The sequence below is a fragment of the Belonocnema kinseyi genome, chromosome 5 (assembly GCF_010883055.1).
Source record: "Belonocnema kinseyi isolate 2016_QV_RU_SX_M_011 chromosome 5, B_treatae_v1, whole genome shotgun sequence".
In the NCBI taxonomy this organism is placed as follows: Eukaryota; Metazoa; Arthropoda; class Insecta; order Hymenoptera; family Cynipidae; genus Belonocnema; species Belonocnema kinseyi.
This window is the reverse complement of record NC_046661.1, coordinates 46143349-46151278: the sequence shown is the minus strand read 5'-3', so window position 1 is coordinate 46151278 and position 7930 is coordinate 46143349.

Sequence of the window (7930 nt, the reverse complement as noted above, 5' to 3'; positions counted from 1 at the left end):
AAACCTTAACAGGGCTTTTTACAACTTAGAAAAACTTAAAAATCTAGAATTCTCCTTGCCTTTTAAAAATTAAAAACATATATATCTCCTCAAATTTCTCATAAAAACCACACATTTTAATAATTTTGCAATTCGTAGCTTATAAAACATTTATTTTGTTCAAATTCAGAGAGTCAGTTAAATTTTTTCGAGAATAAAAGCCACTTCCGATGTAAAAGAAGAGATTTTGCTACTGAAAAGCAAAAAAAAAAATAAGGGAAGAAATCAATTTCAAAACGGACACGTTCTACACTTGAAGTTTAAAATCTCTCGGGGACGAAATATGTTGTTTTTTTTAGAGAAAATCAGGCTAACTAAAAAATTAGATATAAGAAAATGACTTTTTTTGCAAATAGAAAATGAGCAAAGGGATTATAGAATATATGAAGAGATTCCAAGGTATTTTTTTGTAACTATTTTGTAGACTGAAATAAAGATCATTTAATATTCGAATTTTAATTTTTCAAAAAATACATTTTAATAGAAAATTTAATTGCGCATCTTTTTCCCGCATGCAAAAAGTTGTAATTTTTTTATTTTGTGAAATAAATAGAAAAAAAAAACATTTTTCCCCCCAACCAAAATTTAATTTCTATTTTGACTTTAACTCGTGCTCAGTCACTCAATTTTGGGTATCTCGTAATAAAATAAAAAAGTTTTTTGAAACATTTTACTTCGATTAATGCAACGGTTTACAAACTATGATTCTTTTACTTCGAGTGCGGTCGGTGTTCGCGCCTAAGCGCGTCTTTCTCGGATAACCGAATTCGATCGACAACTCGTTTAAAATACACAATGAAAATTAAATAAATACTAGAAATAATGGTTTCTTATCAATATATTATACTTTACTCCTTAGGCTTATTGAAAAATGATGTTAGAAATTCTTTCAAAACAAATTTAAAATATAGGAAACTGTAATCATTAAAGCCTACCTTTTATAGTGCACGAGACCGAACGTGCGCTATCGCGCGCGCGTTTACTTTTTTTGACAGAATTATATTTCATCATATTTTATGTATTTCATTACTATAAGATTTATTTAGTTTATGTTTATCCTATATTTTTGTCCAAGAATATATGAATTTGTTTTTGTTCATTTTGTAATATTCAATTTATATAGAAACTTAATTTGTTTCAAATATTATTTGTAATTATTTTAAAATACACAATTATTTCAATAATTCTGTATAACATTATTTTGTTGTTATTTCATAACATTATTTTGCCGCTGCTGTCCTAGGTAAATTTTCAATGAATGCCAAGATCGAACTCGAGAAAATGCCACATACAACTGTTCATGATTAAATACATCTTTACGAAGATCTAACCCGATAGAATCGAAAGTTTGTCCTTTACAGTACAATGTAATACGATGTATAAAGACAATGTACCCCGCCTTATCACCTGTTAAAATAAGACACGCAGAAGATTATTTGGAAGTTCAATGATTTGCAAACGTGTACCATTACATAGACCTTCGTTAATAGAAATATTACGAATTAGCTTAACAATACAATTTTTTCTTAATCGTAATTCATAAGGAGGAAGGGTCGGTGGATTCAATGAGTTTAAGTATTCTGGGAGTATTGCATCATTTATATCTCCATTATCACAATTTTTAACACTATCTATACTTGTATAAATTCGTTCTGTGGTTTTATTTTTTCAACATCAAGAATTCGTGCTGATAATATAGCTGTCTTTGCTAGATCTCCAAATCTTCGATCCTTCATAGGTTTATTACTAAACATTGTCCTATATCATCGGTTCTATAGTAGCTACACATTTTTCTCGGGCTATTAAGTTATTCTCATTGTCATTTAATGTACCCGGGTAGAAATTGCCTCTTTATGCCTAAACTAAATATTAGCTCTCACGAGGCCGCAGCCAGATTTCCTAGCTGGAAGAATGTACGCTTTCCCTCTGCTGGCCCTCGACAGGTTATTGCGGTGTGCTACTTGCCTTATATTATTTACATACTAACTTTTTAGCACTATATTTTTTAATTAAACTAGATAAAAAGCTTTATTTATAAAGATACATTTAAAAAATAATTTCTATCAATTAATTATTTTCTCAGGGGGAACTTGTAAAGCCCTCGACAGGTAAAACGGGTAATACAGCTGTGAGTGCAAAAAAGTACATTAATGTTCTTATTCTTAGTTATACTTAAATTTAAAAAAGAACAAATTAAAAAAATTACCGAGATACAAACTTTAAAAATTTTCATTTTTTTCTGAAAAAATTATAAACATTTGACGCCTTAAAATTTTGGAAAGAATTTTTCTTAAGGGCATGTGATATTTACAGTTTCCCCGGCTTTTTTTCTACAAAAATGAACATTTTTAAAAACTGAATTCGGAGGTGCTATAAAATATCATAACGGACGTCCCTGGACTCTTTTTTGAGGGATAATAACAAAAAAAAATTATTTTGCTAAATAAAAATGTTATGCATACGCATTATTTTGAGGTTACGTCGTTTTTCATCTCTGCCTTTCTGATAATCTGGAAATTATTTATGAAATAAACTTTTTTGATTGCCTGCAAACAAGTTTAGTTCCGTTAGATTAGTTACTATGTATATTTGTAAGTCCAAAGTTTTCGGCCAAAAATATTGTGTAGTTTGGAAGTAACGCTCGAGTGAATTGTAACACACATAACCTCGAAATATACACGCACGTTGTTAGCAATATCAAATATTTTTTGGTAAAAAAAAACGCAAAAAAAGTGTGTGGGGACGTCCGTTAGCATGTTCGCTATCATTTCCCAGATTTTGAAGGCAAAATATTTCTTATCCTAGGAAAAAAGCCGGGGGAATCTAACACTGAAAAAATCGATACTAATTCCTAAGCGATATGCAAATTAATCACATTTTGATAAATTAAAACTTTTTTGAATTAACCTACAAAAAAAAGTGTGTGGGGGCGTCCGTTAGCATGTTCGCTATCATTTCCCAAATTTTTAAGACAAAATATGTATTATTCTAGAAAAAAAGCCGGGGGAACTTAAAACTGGTAAATCGACAATTTTCTAAGTATCACATGCCCTTAAAGATCGATTTAATTTGAAATCACGTAAGTACGTTTAAAATCATACATAATAAATCGAGCTTCAAAAACCTTTTTCCCTAATTTCTAAAGTATCGGATGAATGCCGTCAAGCATTTATGACACCGCACTCAGCATGGCATCGTAGCTATGGGGATTAGGCGTTCGACTTTTACACCTGCGGTGCGTGCGTTCGATTCTCCGCGGTTGCGCATATTTTAATAAATTGCGTTTGTCTTTAGTTATTGGTAATAAGTCTTCTCGAGTCAAATTTAACAATAAGTTTAGTTTTAGAATAACGTGCGGAGTATAGTTAATAATGGAATGTCAATAAAAATATGAGAAAACGAAGGAGTGTTTGTCAGAGGTTACAGAAAGGTGTAAAATCTTTAGATTAAACTTTTGCAAAGAATATGTATTTTACAATTGGATTAATATTCTCCATCTTTGAATCAAAAATTTCTGGTAATAGATTATGGCAATGTGCTGGTTAAACTTTAATACTACTGCTACCATAGCATCACACTTCACAATTTAAAGCATGATCAATTTTTTAATAATTTAATAATATTTCATTTGAACCAAAAAAATAAGAAACAATAGCATATGCTCTTGAATAATAGTGTGTGAGGAACTATCTAGATTCTATAAAGACCCTATTAATAGGCCCTTATTGGGTTGCCTACTAATGACCTCGCTAGCTGAGCGTGACGTTTTGGCTTGCGCCCTCGATAGATTGCCACTTTAGAGCCTCGGTAGAAAATAGGAAATCTAGACAGGGCCTCTTAAGCACCAAGTTATAATTTCTACCCGGGTAGTTGCCATTCTATATTTAATATATGCAGATCGTGAAACTTGGCCTCGTCTATTAACACATGGTGTGCTGTCATTCCAACCTTGTGTGCCATAAGGACAAAATAATGGATAAATCAAAGGTTCAACGTTCAGATCCATAGAGCTGACAAATTGAAAGAAAAATTATTACACAATTTTTTTCTTAAAATTGCAAAAATTTAGGAACAGACAAACGATTGAACTTGCTTCATATGTAATTTCAAGAATTTTAAATTCAATATCGCCTTTCGTCTGAACGTAATTTGTGTTTCAAGCAAATGTAAAAGAAATTTTTGTAGGTAACGGTCACATGGCCTCAATATTCGTGCTTTTTGAGCCTTCTTAATGTTAAGTTTTAAATGAGGTATTCTTACATATTTCGTCGTCCTTAACCCTTATTGACCCAAGTTGTCCGTTTTTGTCCGTCAACTTCAAGCGTGGACAATTTTGTTAATTATGCTGAAAAAAATCTGAAAATTTATTAGCCGGTATTTTCAAGTGTGCTGTTTCAGAATCTGACCCAAAAATTTCGAAAAAACCACCCCTTGCCATCCTATTTTTCATTTCAAAAAAAGAAACGTGATTTTTCAAGGTAATTTTTTTTTTAATCATATTTTCGATGCGAAAGAGGTCTTGACAATAGCTGAAATCATAAAAACTCTGACTCAAAATCTCCAAACAATAAATTTATACACACAGAAAATTAATTTTTCATCATTAAGAGGTGGTACGGCCACCCCTAAATTAACATATTTACGAAAAACCGCTATTATACGGATTTTTCTCAAAATAAAAAAAATAAAATTTTTAAATAAAAAAATAAAAAATGAATATAAAATAACAAAAAAGTTCTTTATAAACGTCTACCGCCACGCGGTAAGAACTGAAAACATTTTTATTGAAGAAATGGCTTAAGACGTTCCATACGCAAGCACATACAAAATATCTAACATGTTTATCAAAAAATCATTCAAATAAAATTCTACGTGAATTAAACTCTACAGACTTTCAAAATTTTAACCTAACTCAACTTTGATTGATTTTTAGAATTTAATTTATTTGCAATTTTTTGGCATTAAAAATATTATTATTGAAAAACTGCCGATTTTCTCTCCTTTGGGCTATTTTCTGGGGTGGTAACCAAATTTAACCTTACATAACAAAAGAAATTATGTTTTCTATTATTTGTGATATGTTTTTCCCCATTTTTATCTGTATTCAAAGCTGAAACAACTTTTTTCATAACAATCCGTAAAACACCGATTTTTCGTAAATATGTTATCTTAGGGGTGGTCCCACAACCCTTTAATGATGGAAAATGAATCTTCTGTGTTTATAACTTAATTATTTGGACATTTTGAGCTGGAGTTTTTATGATTTCAACTATTGTCAAGACCTGCTTCGCATCGAAAATGCGATTTAAAAAAAATTACCTTAAAAAATCACGTTTTCTTTTTAATTGAAAAATAGGATGGGAAAGGGTGGTTTTTTCGAAATTTTTGGGTAAGATTCTGAAAAAGCACACTTGAAAATACGAGCCAATACATTTTCAGATCTTTTCCAGCATAATTAACAAAGTTGTCCGAGATTAAAGTTGACGGAAAAAAACGGACAAATTGGGTCAATAAGGGTTAAGATCAGTAGTCTCTATGTTCTCGCCTAAATGCTAAGTTTGTAATTAAATTTGTCATAGTTACAATGGTTGTAACAACATTAGAAAAGTTCTATTTGAATAAAACATAAATTGATTTACTATAAAATAATTGTAACATCATTTGGTATCAAGATAAGTAGTATTAAGGACGATAAAGTATGTAAGCACATCTCATATCACTTTTAATAAAATAAAATAGATTAAGAAACTGCGATGCAGTTATTATTAGTTATTAGTTATTATATCTGAGGTAACAAATAAAAAGAGCGCGTTAAAATGATAGACCAATAGAAATCATGGTCAAGTAGACTTTCTAGATTAACCCTCTCTTTCTATGCCCTATACCAATTCTGATGGCCGTATAGTTAGCTCGATACCATGTACAAAGTCAGAATTCGAACGGATCTCTTTTTCTAACGCTTAGAGATAGAAAGAGAGGTCCGTTCAATTTTCGACTTCGCAACAGGATCGAAGCCACACTGCAGCAACTATATGTCGTTGGAATATCACGTCACTTACCAACCCTGAACATACATGTCAGCGTCAGTGACAAACACTTTACCTATTATAATATAATAAAAACATTACAAAAATGTACAACGACAATAAAAACATCACAAAGATGTACAACGATCAAATTATTATGTTTTTATCAAATAATTACTTGGATAATTGATAACTTTGTACAATATCGGTTTTCAAAGTTCCCGCTTACTGTGTCTACATTAAAGATTTCTTCCAAGACAAATACTGTGTAAAGCATTTTAATTTCTTTTTGGATTAAAACCTCCTCTGTTCTCGGACATTAATGCACGTTTAGACAGTTGAAAATTAAATTTTATTATATTTAATATTTATGCTAATTAAAATTCCTTGATTATTCTCATTTTAGTGTTCTTTATTTCAGTCTTCCTCATCTTTCCCATTTCTTACAACTATGTCTTGGAAGCATTTTTCGTAAAAATCCTTTCCAAAATGACATAAATACTTTAACAAGCATTTTACATCTTTCAGTTTTTCTTTAGTGGTTCCGATGCATTTCGGCTTAGGAAACTCTAGTAGTTTGTCAAATTGATATGTCATTTGAAGTTGAAACCTTTTTCGGAGTACCGTCATACTTTTCGTAAACTTCAACTGACATGTTCGAACTGTACACTATTTTTACAGTGTTTCGTATTTGAAAACCTTTCGGGGCCAGCTTTCCTACTTTTTCGTACGCGATATCAAAATCTTTCATTGTTTCCAAATCGTCAATCATGATAAATTTCGAATATTTCGCTGAAATGATCATTTCGATATATTCGATAGGTGTTTCGACTACTTGCTTATTACTTTTTTTAGGTCCATACAGTCCAAATTGGCGATCGTATTGACAATAGGAATGACCTTCGACAGGGAACAGGTGTTGAATTTCGAGTTGAAAACAATTGGATAAAACGAACATAAATGAAAAAAAAGATAAATCTTGTTTTGTCCGCAACAACTATCCGAAAACAAAAATATTTTGTCATAGTGATTTAACACGATAAAAGGTAGGCTTTAATGATAACAGTTTTCTATATTCATATATATTGATAAGAAAACATTATTTCTAGTACTTATATAACTTTCATTGTGTACTTGCAACGAGATGTCGACCGAAATCGGTTATCCGAGCGGAGACGCGGGAGACGCTCTTGGCTACGCGCGAGTGGCTGAGCACGATTTGAAGTCAAAATAGAAATTATATTTTGGTTAGGTGAAAAAATCGTTTTTCCTATTTATTTCGAAAACTAAAAAAGTTACAACTTTTTTCATAAGGAAAAAAAGATGCGCAATTAAATGTTCTATTAAAATATATGCTTGAAAAATTAAAATTCGAAACAAAATTTTCCATCTCCACTTTCTTCACGTGGACAGTAGTTTTACCCGTTTCGAGCGTTCGCACGGTTTTTGCAGCCCGTAAAAAGTCGAAGTGAACCTAGTAGCTAATTTAAAAAAGGTATTCCCATATTTTATTCTATACACATATTTTTCGCTTCTTGTAATCTTTTTTAAATTTACAAGTTAATTATCTACGTTAGCGACTTGAAAGTTTTATAATGAAGTTAGACATCATTATTTGGGTTTATGTGACAATTTGAAAAAAATGGTCTAATTCTAAAATAACGTTTAAAGTAGAGTCTTTAGTATTTCTTAACAGTAAAAAATTGCTTAATTATTTCAATTCAGCGAGTATTTAATAATATACAATAATGCAAATGAAACCAATAATCATTCAGGTAGTATTTAAGTTTAATTTTTTAATAATATATGTCTGCATTATATAAATATAACAAATTAGGTAAATAATTAAGTACGTGACAGTAATT